General features: G+C 29.1%; 1 protein-coding gene across 3 annotated transcripts in view; it reads right to left on the reverse strand.

The window, feature by feature from the left end:
- LOC143206585 (putative G-protein coupled receptor CG31760) overlaps positions 1–17,602 on the reverse strand; it is a 337,104-nt gene that overhangs the window by 295,662 nt on the left and 23,840 nt on the right. Inside the window, exon 1 of one of the 3 annotated variants that reach the window (XM_076419194.1) lies at positions 7,459–7,599. The exons of the other annotated variants lie outside the window; for them this stretch is intronic. The gene's annotated coding sequence lies outside the window, so the exon portion shown is untranslated. Of the gene's footprint in view, positions 1–7,458; positions 7,600–17,602 lie in introns of those variants that run through there. 3 annotated transcript variants of the gene reach the window in all.

A 17,602-nucleotide genomic window follows, 5' to 3' on the forward strand; every position in this document is an offset into this window, starting at 1 on the left:
ACACCAAAACAGGACCAAGACTCAAAGAAATAAAACCATTTGATCTTGTCTGATCTTACATCAGATACTACGATAGGGCCGATGAGTCTTCCTAGATATATAACTAGATTTAATTTATTTTAAAGACAAATTATAGGTTAGTCGGCAACCACTAGTAACAACGTAGTAAATTAATTTAGAAATATAACCATAATACTAATAGATATTAGATAATAGATAAAATAAAAAATAAAGAATCACTACATAGTATAAAACAAAGTCGCCTTTTCTGTCCCTATATCCCTATGTGCGCTTAAATCTTTAAAACTACGCAACGGATTTTGATGCGGTTTTTTTCAATAGATAGAGTGATTCAAGAGGAAGGTTTATAAGTATAATACATGCATAATATACTAAGAGCAACATTGCTAATTTTAGAGGTTTCTAACGTGATGTCGTAAATTAACCTATTTTTTTAGGCTTATTTAGCAATTATCAAAGACGCTGCCTAACCCTACGAGTTAGATCAAATTAATGTACTACAGTATTGTACACCATAAAAAGGTCTACAAAAAAGTCCGCGATGGTATATGTTTATCTTTTAGAGATAACCCACACTAACTATTTTTATTGTTTACTTTTTACGTGAGAAAATGGCTTATTTACGAAGCTATTTTAAGCAATACGGCATTAATCCTTATCGAATTAAGTACCTTAAATACAGTGTGCAATTAATATAGATCAATATGGTTCCTTACAGCATGTAAATTAAACAAATATTTTCGGAGATATTACAAATTTAAAATTTGCGTTTAAAAATGTGTAATGTTATAAAAATTGTATGAATTTAGATATTCCAAAGATAGCAGGAAATCTTCATAGTAAGTATAGGGGGAGAGGAATTGTTTTACTCCAAATTTAATGCGTGCAGGCCAAGGGCAGTAATGAATGAACCAAAAATACTGGATCGATTTTAATCATGTTTTCATTGAGTGACATAGGCATATATATTTTATGCCCGTGCAAATTCGGAGCGGGCCGCTATGTTTTTATATACAACGTTCATATTTTTTCTGTAGTGTATTTAATTTAGTATCAGCATTGCACCCGTGCGAAGCCGGGGCGGGTCGCTAGTAAATAATAAAATAAATAACTTTATCAAGATCATAATAAAAATTAAGTCGTAGGATTAAAATACGATAATCTAGAGACGCAGGTTGCTATGATATGAGCATATCTCACATAAACAAGAAAATTCGATCTTTTGGGTTGACCGAAGACATGCGTTAATATCACTTTTCGAGTGGTGGAAAATGTTTGGAGTCTTGTACCACTAACAGCAACGTATTGGTGGAAAAGTAACGGTGGTCGAATATTCGCTATTGTTTGAAGATATAATTATATTAATTATTGAATGATATAATTATTGATATTATTGATATAAATAAGTGTACGACCAATACGTTTTGGTAATACTTTTGTAATCTACATACCAATATTACGAAAAATAAAAATTTAATTTATTATTTTTAAATTGTAAGACATCTGCTCCAAACGGAGAAACTTTACGTGTTTAACGAAAATAACATGAATGAAATAGGTTATTCTTGTAAAGTCCCTTTTTGCCATATCGCCTTCGCGGCGTGCATCAGCTCCCATTTACAAAACATTTTATTATTCCAGCCTTTCCTGGTTTTCTAAAGGTATTTTTTTCGCATAGGGCCGACAAGCGCTGCGTTAAAAATAGATCTTTTTGCTTGCGGTTCGTTTATTTATGTCGGAGAATGGCACTGAATTGCACCAACTTTTCAGACCTGACGAGCGGGAGAAAAACCTGCTTTTGAGGCGTTCAATATTAATTCCATAAAAGAACGAAACAATCCCGGCAATTTAAATTAATTCCTCGGTAGTGTATTTGCATTAATTTTTGAGGTATTTAAAAGGATTTTCTATGTATAAACATTAATTACATTTAATGAAAATAAGTCTTATTGAAATGTTTATTACCTGTATTTTAAAAACGTTCTTCTAAATCTCATTCGAATTAAATGTTAAGGAAGAATATTATTTCAGATTAAAAATTATAAAAATACTATATAATAGGTATACAAATTCCTTTTATTCAAATTTTTAATTGAAAAATTAATTATTTCTTTATGATTCATTATCATTATCAACAACCATCAACATACATAACAGGTCAATTGAAAAGTCCCCGGTCTGAAACATAGATGGCGCTACTAGAATTAAATCCATATGTTTTAGTTAGCCCTAACCCTCAAAAGATGCGTGTATAAATTTGAGCTCACGGATCATTAGTTTGTGAATTTTAGCACTTTCAGTGAAACAGTTTTTGTTATTCTGAAAAAAACGGATAAAAAGGAATTTCGCGTGTTGATAAAATACTGCTTTTTGAAGGGAAAAAATACAGTTGAAGCAAAAACTTGGCCAAGTTTCCGGATACTACTCTAGGAAAATAAACCTTCAAGAATTGGTATACTAAGTTTAGACGAGGTGAAATGAGCACCGAAGACGGAGAACGCAGTGAACATCCTAAAGAGGTTGTTACCGACGAAAACATTAAGAAAATCCATAAAATAATTTTGAATGACCGTAAATTGAAATTGAATGAAATAGCAGACACTCTAAAGATATCAACTGAACGTGTACATGATATAATTCACGAATATTTGGGTATGAGAAAGCTCTATGCAAAGTGGGTGCCGCGCGAGCTCAATTTTGACCAAAAGCAACGAGGAGTTGATGCTTCTGAGCAGTGTTTAAAGATGATCAAGAGTATTAAACCCGAGTTTTTGCATCGATATGTGACAATGGAAAAGAAATGGTAATGGAAAGAAAGAATGGACAACATAAAGTGCTGCTTCCAAGACAATGCACCGTGTGACAATTCAGTGAAAACAATGGCAAAATTCAATGAATTGGGCTTCGAATTGCTTCCTCATCCCAGCGACTACTTCCTGTTCTCAGATGTCAAAAATATACTCGCTGGGAAGAAATTTTCGTCGAATGAAGAGGTGATCGCCGAGACTGAGGCCTATTTTGAAGCAAAGGATAAATCGCACTACAAAAATGGTACCGAAAAGTTGGAGGGTCGCAATATTCAGTGTATCACCCTTGAAGGGAATTATGTTGAATAAAAAAAAATTGCCAAAAAATGTGTTTTACTATGGTACGCCGAGGACTTTTCAATTGACTGTTATCTATGCAATCTATAATCTATAGATTCTTCTATCGTATCAAAGTAAATTTTCGGAATTTTTATTATCTTAAAAAAATATAAAAATATAGATAAAAAATTATCGATTTCGAAAAATTGTGGTTCGAAAGACCGTAATTTGATGAAAAAATATTGTTTCGCTTTTCTTTACTTTGATAAAATAGAAAAATGTAATAGAGGAGGCTCACGCCAAACTTAATTAAGTAATCGGTTCAGTAGAAATTTAAATACCCTTGCCAACCCGAAAATAGTAGTTTCAAGCAATAAAAATAATAAAAAATAATTTAAATATTAATAAACATTTAAGGGTATATTTTTAAAGGGTTAAACATCAATAATATGAAAAAAATAAAAGATGTATGTCTGAATGCCCCCATAACCAGTAAGATTAGCTTATAATTTTAAATAGTACGCTATAATGGATGACATTGAGTTGAGAATAATTTTAAACCACCGAGCAAACATTTATTCTGTCTATAGAGTATCTATTCTATCATAATCATTCTATCATTATATCTAAGTCTCCTTTTAGGAACTAGGGATTTATTTGAACTGGACCTACAGTTTAACGTGGGGTCCGAACCACGGTCCTCAGCATTTAGTCTACCGACTGGCGAGCGACCAACTTTAGAAATCATCCCAGAAGACATCCGGTCTTACCCAGCCTAGTTACTGGCGTGACTGCGATCATTTTACACTCTTGCCTAGGACAATCACAAATTTTAAACCATCATAAACAGAAATTTACGACCATGCCCCATGGCTATCACAACAATAGAAGGGCCGTCCTATCGCCTTTACTACTGCGCCACCAAGCCGACAGAAACTTAAATTGGCACTTCCTTAACCGTATTTTGCGCGTCTGAATCACTAGAAGTTTTGAGGTAAAAATATACTCATTTTCTTTTTTCCGATTTGATATGTTGTTCTAATTTTGGTTATAAATTTAAGGATATTTGTTGTTATAAAATAATTTTTGTAGCATTTAAGGCAACAACAATATTAAATACAAATTTCTTTTTTAACCGACTTCAAAAGAGGTTCTATGTTCGACTGTATATTTTTTTTAATGTATGCTCGCCGATTTATGAACCATTTTCTAACTTCTTTTTTTATTCGAAAGAGTGCACTTGCGAGGTGGCCTTTGTAACCAAGTCAGGATCTGTTTGGAGGAAGGGAAAAAAATCGAGGAAAACACTCAAATTGCAATGGCACGTAAAAAGTTTTCATATTTTTTTTATCTAAAATTATCAGATATTTGTGTATAACTTTATTGCTGAACTGATGTAACCGAAGACCGGAAGTCGTTCAGTGCCATTCAGTTTGTTTTTTAAACACTAAGCATAGCATAGTTAGAGCGTTCAGTTAACACGCGGAGACCGCAGGTTCGATTCCCGGCGGGGACAATGACATTTTTTGTTGTTCTAGTTTAGTTAGAATGTTTGTCTACTTAGGTTAAGTAGCGGACCCCGGGGCAGTGAAGCGTTCCTTATTTCAAATTATTGTTCTACCCATTGTAATACTTAATAAAATAACTGCATAATTTTTTAAGTAAATATTTAACACTAAAAAGGGAAAAATATAATCACATTGAAGTAGGTCTAACCAAACAATAAACAAATATTAATATAATTTTCTGACATATACAAAAAATGTAATTACAAACAAATAAATCTAATTTATTGCTCGTAACAAGTGATCAGTTAGTAGTAGTTAAAATAATATTCTAAATAGATGAATGGGATTAGGTAGATATTAAGCTAAATTGTGTGTGTATACAGTAGACAACAAAATACATGTAGTAGATAGGTTAAATAAAGTTTTTGTTTATATTTATTTGGTAATTACAACGATTATTTACATATTTTATTTTAAAACGTGTTTTTTTTTGTGTTAATAATAAGTTTGATTATTTTTTAATTTTTAGTGAATTCCTTATTTATTTATTGAAGTCGATTCAATTTTTTTGTTAAAAATATTTTATTGGAAGTAAATTCAGAGGTTTGAAAACTAAAAATTATAACACATCTGCAGATGCTTTTGAAACAAACAAATATGTGCCTTCAACTTGCTGATTTGCTGCTTAGCCAAAAAGTGTAACATCATAAATACTAAGGACCATGTGAATATATGTAATATTATGTTATATTTCCTAAATGTTATTTAAGGGTATTATAAATCTGTCTTAAATCGTCTCTAAACTCTAGACTTTTTTATTTATATGTAAAAGAATGTACAAACTAAAATTTAATGAAAATTCTATTTTCTAAAATTCCAATTTGCATGACTACTTCCAATATGAATAGTGACCCATTAAGTTCCTCTAAAAATATAAAAAAGAAAGGAGGTTTCGTATTCAAAATTCTAATATATAATTACATTCATTAAATTCAAATATTGTATTTTTAGGTATATTTTGGAAAAATAAGTTTTTAATATTACTTTATAATATTTAAAACAATAACAATGTACATCTAGAAAATAATTATCAGTTATCAGATTAGATATTGCTTTTTTGATGCGTTTTAAAAATGTTTTATACAATTTTCAACTAGTATTTAAATAATATAATTTATTAAAATTCCATTTTTTAATTTCCTCCACAATCTATTCACTCTCTCTTCTATGATATTGAAGGAAAAAACATTTCACCGAATGATTTATGACAGAGAACAAATAAAATTAAATAGTCTTGATATACTCAGTATATAAACTATGTTTCATATAATATTATTATATATTTTATATTAACTTAAAACGAATTAAAATTATCCGAATATCATATTCTTTTATATTATATACAACTTTTAATTACGAAATGATTAGATACATAAAATAAATATACGCATTTATTTTTTTAATATAAATGTGAGTATTTATAAAATATTTTTAATATCTTAATTATAATATTGAATAAGAGTTTAAGGATGTAAATACTCTAAAATAATTAGAATATCAATGACTTATAATTAAGGACATAATTGATATATACATGGAATTAAAATATAAAATTATGTGCACCAGAGTAAATAAAAATTAGAATATAAAAGAGAATGAGATTTTCGTCTGTTAACTAATAGATCTGGCAACATTCCAAAAATTTTAATTGGGTTCAGGTAATCTGTTTTTAGGTATTATTTTCTATTTTGCTTTATACTATCCTTTATTAATTTGTTTTTGATGTATATTTTCAATTCTATGCAATTTTATTCCACTCTAAAGACATTGTTTCAATATAAATCTATTATAAGATATAAATCAAAATCCAACAATATTAGTATACATATCTTAATTCAATTCATACCTTGAAAAATACGACTCTAGATGAATTAATGATGAATATTACGTCAATTTATTAAAGTGTTTTGAATAACGTCCTTAAAACCGTATTTGGCCAAAACAATTAGTATTTGGTAAAATAAGTTTTAATATAACTAAGTTTAAACAGCCACTATAATGTTTATAAAATTGTGAAGTCATACAAATAAAAAATACAAATACTGAAAAAAAATAGATATGACAACATTCCAAAAATTTCAATTAGTTTAACGGAATTGGTTTTCATGTATTATTGTCTATTTTAGACAGACAAGACAAGACAGACATTGTTTCAATAGAAATCATTTATATAATATAAATCATAATCCAACAATATTAAGATATATGTCATAATTCAATTCATTACTTGAAAAATACGACTCAAGACGAATTAATGATGAATATTACGTCAAGTTTTAAAGTGTTTTAAATAACGTCCTTGAAACCGTATTTGGTCAAAACAATTAGTATTTGGTAAAATAAGTTTTAATATAACTAAGTTTAAACAGCCACTATAATGTTTATAAAATTGTGAAGTCATACAAATAAAAAATACAAATACTGAAAAAAAATAGATATGACAAAATTCCAAAAATTTCAATTAGTTTAACCTAATAGGTTTTTATGTATTATTTTCTATTTTAGACAGACAAGACAAGACATTGTTTCAATATAAATCATTTATATAATATAAATCATAATCCAGCAATATTAGCATATATGTCATAATTCAATTCATTACTTGAAAAATACGACTCAAGACGAATTAATGATGAATATTACGTCAAGTGTTTTAAATAACGTCCTTGAAACCGTATTTGGCCAAAACAATTAGTTTATAAAACTATATTGCTTATAAAATTGTCCTGCCAGAGATTATTTTATATTTATTAATAAAAAATATAAATACAGAAAAAACTCACAACAGCTTCATTCACTTTTGAAAGTTAGTAAATTCTATTTGGAATCACCACTGTAAGACATAAAACTTATTGTAGATATACACTATGAGATTTAGCGTCTGTGGTTTGACCGAAATGCAAGATAAACACACATCATATTAGGAGTGCTATTTCCGTTATTCCACAAAACCTCAAACATATTGTATCGATAAAAATTATCAATTAATGCGATAAAAAATTAAACCGAACAACTACTAGAGCATTAAACAATATAATAGGCAACATGCATCATATGAGTCATGATTACAAAATATGGATCAGTTTTAGATTTCATGTTGTTTTACCACGTGCCTCATAATAAAATAATATAATATCGTTTTTTTCACAATTCTATGAACGAAACACCATCTCAATTCCAAAATTGTTAATTTTATTTCAATCATTATTTTTATCCAACCTCAACACTCTTCAAAGGAATTGAGAATTTTTATATAATAATGAAAAACTTCTTATATAGTTCAATATTTATATTTTCCAAGAGAAATATTCTGTAATAATCGATGGTTTTGACATTTCTCTACATAAAATATATTATTATATATTATATATTATATATTATATATTATATATTATATATTATATATTATATATTATATATTATATATTATATATTATATATTATATATTATATATTATATATTATATATTATATATTATATATTATATATTATATATTATATATTATATATTATATATTATATATTATATATTATATATTATATATTATATATTATATATTATATATTATATATTATATATTATATATTATATATTATATATTATATATTATATATTATATATTATATATTATATATTATATATTATATATTATATATTATATATTATATATTATATATTTATTGAATTTGACGTAATTAACAACGAACGGCCTGAAGGAACAAGAAAGTTCCAAGACATCGACTTATTGACCGAGAACCACGTCCAAATTATCAAAGAATTTTCGGACAGATTAGGTGTTGATGAATCGAAACTTTCAAACATTTTCGCATGATGGAAAATAATCTCAATGAACGGAAAATGGCTACCACATTAAAATGTGGTATCATCAAATCAAATCAACCGTTTCATCATCGCAGCTTTATTCTTTGCTATATAAAAAAAGAACAATTTTTGTATCATATTATGGATAATGTCGAAAAATAGATATGCTACGACAATCCCAAAATATTGTATATATTGTTGTTGATCCAGAATGGTAATCCAACTAAACACCAAAACATTTCCATGACCATAATGTCTTTTTGAGTATATAGTGTATTACACCATAGGGTTGGTGCATATTACGAACTGCTAAAACCGGAATGGATCTATTATTGCATTTTTACAGTGGACTGAAAAAATGCCAGCTATTGCATTATATGCATAAGCAAAAAATAGGCTCAACGTCACAGTCATAAGTCGATTTCCATACTGAATCGCCAACTATCAGAAGGATGGGAAACATTTGTAGAAAATGGTGGAAAATAAATTTCGCTTTAAAGTGAACAAATGATCAAAATACATGCAAGCATCTGACAATTTAACCGTCCGGTCATGGACCATTCGTTCAATGACCGGGTACTATGTGGCATATGAAATAGCTATAGGGTTTAGTCCTACATAGTTTATAGTCCTCACAGAAGTAATAATGCGAAATGCCAAGCCAATTGATATTTAGGTACCTGAGATGTCCCTTTCCCCTTCTCATGCGTACGAAAAAAAAGAAACGTGTTCAGTTGAATTCTACAAACGTAGTGAACAGGCTATAAAATATACACTGAAAGTGAAAAGAAAATATACAAAATTAATATTAATTATTAACATTATTAATATATTAAAATATAATATAATAATAATATATTAATAAAAAAATTGTATTTAATCTAAATACAATGGCTGATTCATCGAGTTTTAGACGGTAAGGAGAGATTTAATTGTTTTATTTTCAAGTAAATTATTTATTTTATGTTTTCAATATTTTAAAAAAATAGTAATGAATAAATTTCAAATTGTTTACAAATAGTCACCCGCTCTCAGAGTAATAAGGAATTGGAGAAAACATTGGAAGCAGAAGAATCTGATGATGACTGCGTATTGGATAGTAGTGATGATGAATATTTTTCCCCGAGTCAGGCGGCAGCTTCGGATTGTGATGATACAGGTAATGAACATTTCTATTTTCTCTTGTGTACGTTAATAATTATAATGTATTTTATGTTATAAAAATTGTATATTTTATTCATAAGAGATGATGAAATTGCACGCAATAATGAAGATGAAGACGGAGAGGATGACGATGAAGAAAGTGAAGTAGAAGCGACGGCATCTGGAATGACAGCAAAAGATGGTACTCAGTGGGCTGCGACATCACCAAGTGAACATCAAGCCGGGAGGCGTAATATTTTTCGAGAGAGATGTGGACCTAACAGGAACACCAACATGCTGTTAAATCTAGATACGTTAAACTAAAAAACAATTACAAACTATATTGTCTATTATCAATTTAAAAGTCAATTTAACTAAATACTTTAAGCAATCTCTGAAGTGTGTATAAACCCATCGTTCATACATTAATCTTAGTGGGTAGCCGGGTAACTGGATATTGAACGGGCGGGGTATCAAGTTTGATAGTAACTTTTATTAATTAAGTGATTGTTAAAAAAATTGACAAAAAATGGGTCTCAAATTACTTCAATTTTGGGGATCCAGACGGCCATAAAAAAATTTTAAGAAGTTAATATATTTTACCTGCGGATTTGAAATGGATACCCGGGTGCCCGGTCATTGACCGGACGGTTTTAATTAAATAAATTCCACGAAACTGATTTGTTTATTTTTAAACAATATATAGCTGATAAGTGATTGGCCATTAAAGAAAAAGAAGCTTCGAAGATATTCTTCGACTTCCTTTGAAGCGGATCAATATCTTTTCAGTTCTATTCTTTTTTTAATTTCCTCTCAATATCATGATCGAGTTCTTCCATCTTAATATTTTACGATCTAGTATCTTTTGTTTCATGTTCGCCGTTATTAAAAGTCTTTATTCTCTGGTTTTATAATCCCTTTCTTGGTTTTCTTATTATTAGAATTATCTTGGTTATTTACGTTATTTACAACACTCACTGTATCTCCCATTTCCCTTGGAGTTAATATAATCGGAACATACCTTTAGTTTGCTTTTCTTTCTATAACACTAATTTTTATTATTTCGCTTGTTTATTTCTCTCTTTCTCCATTTCTAGGTTCTGTTTCTAATCTCTCTATATTCTCTGTCTAAATATTCATGAATTTTTATATTTAAGATCTCTTGATTTTCTTTATTCTTGACTGTTTTTGTTACTTTTGATTATGTAGTTAATGTTACAATTGATCTAAACTTTACCTTATGGTGTTTACATTCTTTGTTTATCACCTTTGTTCCTTAACATATTTATAACGGAAAATATGATCGGATTTTTTCAAATTGTTACTCCCTATAATTCTTGTGTCCTTTTTTCTTGTCGCTCCAGGACTTGTTTTATCTTTTTTTATCTCATTGGTTTATTTTGTCACTTAATTTCGATCTAGAGATTCTGTTCATTCTATCAATTTCTAGTGAGGAAAATATTTTTGTCATATTTCTCAATTTTTCTATTTAATATTATGGTATATTACTTCAATAGATTAGGTAATATAGGTTTAATAGTTTTTAATTATTATATACACCATTTCCTTGTACAATTAATTGTTGCGTTTTTCACCCGTTTTGCTCATTTACGCTTATTATAATAAAATATGGTAAATGAAAAATTAATGGAATAATAACAACATACAGTCACATTACAAATGACAAACTATTTATAATCGATGATACTACACCCTTTATTGGTACATATAAACCGCAACGCATAGCTTTCGCATAACGCATAACATTAATCTCTATATAGAATCTATTCTGAGATAAAATGTTGGATTTTATGTGGAAAAACAGAGGATATACGGAATGTAAGGGATAAGGAATGTGAGTTCAAGGCTGCCTCAGATATATAGTAAAATTTCAAACGAATTTTACTGGCATAATTGAATCCCCATATTTCTAGCAATAATGAAAAATAGTGAAAACTGGTATAGACTAGAAATACTAAAAATAATATATTGAATAAATTAATATTAATTGTGGAGTTTAACACCTAATTGAAGAAAAAAAATATAACTCTTAGCTTATTAACTTAAAAAATCTACCTATTATATAAATTGGCAATCTTCCAGTAGAAAAACAAGTTGGAAGTTCAGGCTGAGTTATATCACTCAGGGTGAAAACATTTTTGTAGTGTTGCCTGTGTTTTTATACATCTATACAGTTCAGGCACTTTGAATTCTTATGGAAACTTCCAGTCATATTGAACAAGTATATAACAGTACATATGTTAAATGCTCGCTGCACATTCTAAATCATTATTATTTAATGACTCGCGAGTTTGAAACCATGTTAAAGAGTTAGTTTGTTTTGTTTTTGAAGTCGCAAATTATCTGATTATAATAATGTTTAAAAATACTATCAACATTACATAATTTAGAAAGAAAAAGCGGCTTAATAAAACTAACAAAACAAACTATAAAAACGCTAAAATAACATGAACAAATTAGTAAATACATATGGAATATCTTCATAGAGATTATTTTGTGTAATTTCAAAAAATTTGAAGATTCTTGTAATTTTAATTGTAAACACACATTCGAAGCAAAATAAATTTATGTTCTCCATATAAAAATAGATAATTTCACCTGTTAATATTTCTGAACGAGGAATAGGTAAATATATACCCTACAGGCTGTTTAAAAGTAAAAATCATAAATTTAAGCGAGAATTTTCAACAGGAATATTAGTTGGTGAAAATGCGAAATATTAATGTGTTGTAAACAACAGGTATCAAAATCCATAAAACACTTTTAGAACATTAACATATTATAATGATACTGCTCTATCATACCCCAATTGTCGGATTTAGATGCAACGAATTAAAAATGGTGGGTTTTCTGTCAATGACAACATGGGATACCAAAAAAGTTCTAATATTTTAAATTATAAGAATTATTGGATATAAATCAAACCCAGACTATGTAAAAACTATTATGCAGACCAGCAGTTGATAAATCAACTGTTTCCAGACCTTTACATGCGATAGACAAGATCCAAAAGGACTAAAAAATGGCTGTCACAGTAAAATGACAAAAAAAAATGGCATTTTGAACCGTTTCAGCATCGCAATTTCATTGTTTTCCAGACAAGAAAGAAAATCTTTCTATGGCGTATTGTTACTGGCGATGACAAGTTTATCTTCTACGACAGTTCCAAATTAAAAAGTCTTAGGTTGATCCAAGAGAGCCATCCATATCTAAAGTCATTCTCTTGTATGACAACATTCAGCCACACATTGCAAGTGTTGTGAAGGATACGCTATATAGCGCCTCCTTTCTATAGAAATAGATGAACAATCGTTGGACACGATATCGCTATGTTACCAGAAACATGAAGAAACATTGCGGGAAATGATGGTAAATATTTTAATAAGTATATATATTATCAATTTTTTTCAATAAGAAAAATATGTTAATATATGCAAACACCTAATAGTAACACCACTAAAAAAACTCATAGTATTCAACCAATATCGTTAAAAATACTTTCTACCATAATTTTATGGTATTTATTATATCTAATTTTGTTTGGTCTATACTGTATATGATCTAACTTGAATCTATGCTTGATATTTCTGTATACCGCAATTATTTTACAATTTCATCTGGTCCATCGATTTAACTCAGCCATCTCTAATTTGACGGATGTTGAAGAGTCGGTTTTAACGGATATTTAAATGTTAAATATTGTTATTTTTATTCTTAGATAACACTGGGCTCGCACATCTCTAACAGGGCTCTTTAAAAGAAAAAATGATGTGCCCAGCAGCATACCTCATAAAATAAACTATGGTACTAGTTTTCCTAATTTCTTTTATTTTAAGGAAGTTATTGTTTAATTAAATGCGTTATTTATACATCAATGTGATTTCATTGAAATATTTACTAACGATAAAAAGATTAAGAAGACTGGAACGAAAATAATTTAAATAATATTTGACACAAACATTTTTAATAATCTTTTTTATATTAGCATATTTCGAAATATATTATTTTCTAACAATATCTGAATTGCATGCCAGAAAATGGGATTTCTCTAAATTTCTCTAAATCAATAGATATAAATAAATACGAGTAAATATATATGAATAATAACAAATGGAAAACAATGTGTCAAGTATCGAACCGCCAATATTAGATGAACTAATGTTTTAGTCCAAAACACTTAAAGACCGAAAAAATACTTTACTGCTCAGTTATAAAAAGAAATGTATTTTAATCTAATTTATATACCTCAAAAGTTATAAGGACCTTCAAATTATTCTATTATGGCTACAAAATAAACGACTAAGTTTCAAAGGACGAGAATGCCATGAAACGAGATAAAATAATTTTTCTTTTGCTAAAACAAAAAAGTGAGAAATTTTAGACATGACTCAATATATTCCGCCCCGTTGTTTTCTGTTTGGGGAACTCTAACTTTCTCTTAGGGACTTCTAAATGAAATTAGGATTTTCAAAATGTTTTCTTTTCACCGTAAGTTCCATTAAAAAGATTTTGCTATCGAAATTGAACGTCAGTAAAGTGTATTTTTACCAAATATAAATTTATATCTAATAATTGTATAAGCTACATAGTCTGTTAGTTTGTTACCTAATTTCATAACGTAGGATCCAAACCACGGACCATTCTAAGGTATTAGAAAACATCGTCTCTAAAGGTACCTCAATCAAGTATAACCTAGTTTGATGACAAATATTGCAACGGATTTTATACTCTTGTCTATAAGCAATCATTAACACGTTCTTGTTTTTGGTCAACAGTGAGCAAAGGCGGCGCCCACTTTGAGCAGAGCCTACAGACAGTCAAATGTTCATGCAAAATAAATCTCATACGTTCTTTTGATATCTTTACAATGTTAACTCACACAACTTTAATTTTCAATCACTAAAAACGATTTTGTGTTTTTTTTAAGTTTTCTTTTGTTACCACCTGATTTGGACGACCACGTTTGAAATCAGCAAACCAACGTTACTAACATAGCACAACAACTCACAAACTTATGAGTAGAATGTCATGAAATTAACAGCTTTCTTTTAAAGGTTAGTACTAAGTGAAAAGGCGGTGAATGTAATAAAACTAGCGCCACCCATGTTTTAAAAGTTATTCGATGAAGCCATACTTATTTTAAGCCATTAAGCCATTAGTTTACCCATTCAAAGTTATTGCGCGTTGAAATATGAGTTTCCAAGAGAAAGAGATTTAGAAACTTTGCCCTTGCCAGATCTCAGCTTTTCCGAGACCTTATCCTCCAAACTTTCTACCATTAAGAGTGTCCGAGCTGAATCGAAAAATTGCCGTTCTACTTTCCTTATCTTGTGAAGGTTATGGTAGCCTTGTTCTGTATATTTTAACATGTGAATACTGGATTCGACGTTTTCAAAGTGATGCTTTTGACTTCAACGACAAAGAGTGTTCTGAACATTACCCACAACACTATTAGATTATGTAGTATTAAGGTAAGAAATTACTCCACCTGGTTATGCATCAACATTAACGGTAAATCTGAATACCCATGGCTACAAGTTAATTCTCTGTATTTGGTGCGCTTGGTCTGGTTTACTATGAACTGCTAAAATCAAATAAAAGCATCAATGGAAATAGCTGTCGATTATAATTGACGCACCTGAGTCGATCAGTGTGCGAAAAACGGAAGGTGATCAAAGACACAAAAATGTTATTCTTCTGCGTGACAATAATCAACTACATGTCGCAAAATCGAAGAAAAAATAAGTGAAAACACTAAATATGAAATGCCGTATACCCCAGACTTTGCTCCTTCTAATTACTAATTATCACATGTTCGGTCACATGAGTCTGAGCAGCGCTTCAATTCCTATGAAGATACCAAAACATTCTCAGAGTCGTAGATAATCTCAAAAGATGATGATACATCGCTCTTTCGAGATGAAGTCCGTAAATTGCCTGAAAGAAGGGGAAAGTAGCAGCTATCATTTTTCACAATAAGACTACTAGTTAAAAATCCTTTAAAACTAATTTGTAAGCCTCATCATTATCACCATTAACCATCTTATCAGAATATTTGCAACAATTTATTGTGAACACAATTATGTATTATAGAGCAAAAAAGCTTTACATTTTAAAACATATTTGTTAAATTTACTATGGCGTTACTGACTTGAAAATATCTAGGAATAAAATAAAGGAGACAGTTTAACACAGTATAATAAAACAATCTTGATGGAATAGCCAAGTGGGGCATGAGATACTGCGGTGCTGCGGTGCTTCAGTAAACTTAATCTCATATTGGTTGTCTACAGAGTTAGATATATTTGATAAACAGGCAAACTTGTTTTAATGCTTTGCTCGTTTTGATTGTTTATTATTACTCTGATTGAAAATTCCGCAGCCAGACAGAATAGATTGCATCTCTTATCAGTTACTTGAAAAAGAACCAGATAATAGAGGCCAGCAAAATGCGTTAGACAAGTAATTGAATATTGGTATAGCCTCGATCAGTGAAATATCTCAAAAAATAAAAAATAAAATTTTGAGTTCACCAAAAAAAAAACCCTCCTCAAACGAAGCCTGTGACGAATCAAGATCAACTTGATGATAGCGCTATCAGAGATTAAAAATATGAAATGTATAAAAACAGTGAGTAGTTTTACAATACAAACATAAATTAATACAATTATTTAAAAGGAAACTATTAGTCCAAAAATTATGGAAGAGGTCTAATGGAACTTCTGGATATTGCTTTTGAAAAAATACAATTTTTAAAACCATATAATAAAATGAAGGAATGCTTATTATTTAAATATTTAGATGATACATGGATATTTCAGAATGGGACCAACATACTCAATGATCACTCGTGGCAAGATGATAATAAAAATAGTGTTATGACCACAAAAGTTGATGGAAAAATGTAAACGTTGAAATAACAATTGATTCGGCTTTATTAATCATACCATTTATTAATAATTATTGCAGATATATTGTGCTTCATGCTGGAAACAGGAATGTTTAACATTCGGTTTTACACTTTCGGTTTAGATGCACCCGATCGAAAACATTGAAGAAAAAATTGATAAATGATGGAATGTTAATAGATTGGAAATTAACAGCTTAGTTATTCGCTTGAATGAAACTTTCTGAATATGATATGATTCAATGCTGCCAATTTCTAAGGTGGGTATATAATTAATATATGATAACTATAGGAAATGTTATTGTAGATTGTAAAAGATTTATGTGCAAGTTATTAGCATTTGGTTAAAATATGAAAGGAGAGAAATGTAGTAACTGTTTTGCAGATATGGTAATTGTATTAAGGAGAATGTAGTGATTAAATCTTGTTTTATTAAGAAAGATGTATACAAATATTAACATAACATACTAAGAAGAAATGCAGTAATATCAAAGTGTCTTTATTTCCTTGTAAAGAATGTATCACTATACTGAATGATACAAAAAATAAGCGTAAATTTTATATATGTTCACTAATGAAAGCAAAATATGTTACGTGGATATACAATTGTTAATTAGGTGGATTATACCTCCGGGGGATACCACTATATAGAAAAACGGGCCTACTTCATACGTGGTTACTTAGTTGTATGTTAGTCCTTCGATAATATATGTATTAAATCTACTATAATATTAAAATGAATTATATTTGATAACAGTATTTAATTATTTTATTTAAATTACAATTTCGTTGTATGCTAAAGCAAAAGTGAACTAAAACTCATCGTTGATAATATTTCAAAATATCTTTAGATAGACTATATAAAAATACTAAGCGTACCCTTCTTTATGGCCTACATACAGAAAATATTGTCAAAAGCAAATAAACAACAAACGCACTATAGAAATATAATAAACGAATGATATACCTTTACGAGTCTTATCATAGCGACTGAAATAAACCAATAAAACGCATCGAAAAAGAGATTGTAGA

Source organism: Rhynchophorus ferrugineus, unplaced genomic scaffold, assembly GCF_030347505.1.
Source record: "Rhynchophorus ferrugineus isolate W39M unplaced genomic scaffold, kcgeb_rfMv2 rfM1, whole genome shotgun sequence".
Taxonomy (NCBI): domain Eukaryota; kingdom Metazoa; phylum Arthropoda; class Insecta; order Coleoptera; family Curculionidae; genus Rhynchophorus; species Rhynchophorus ferrugineus.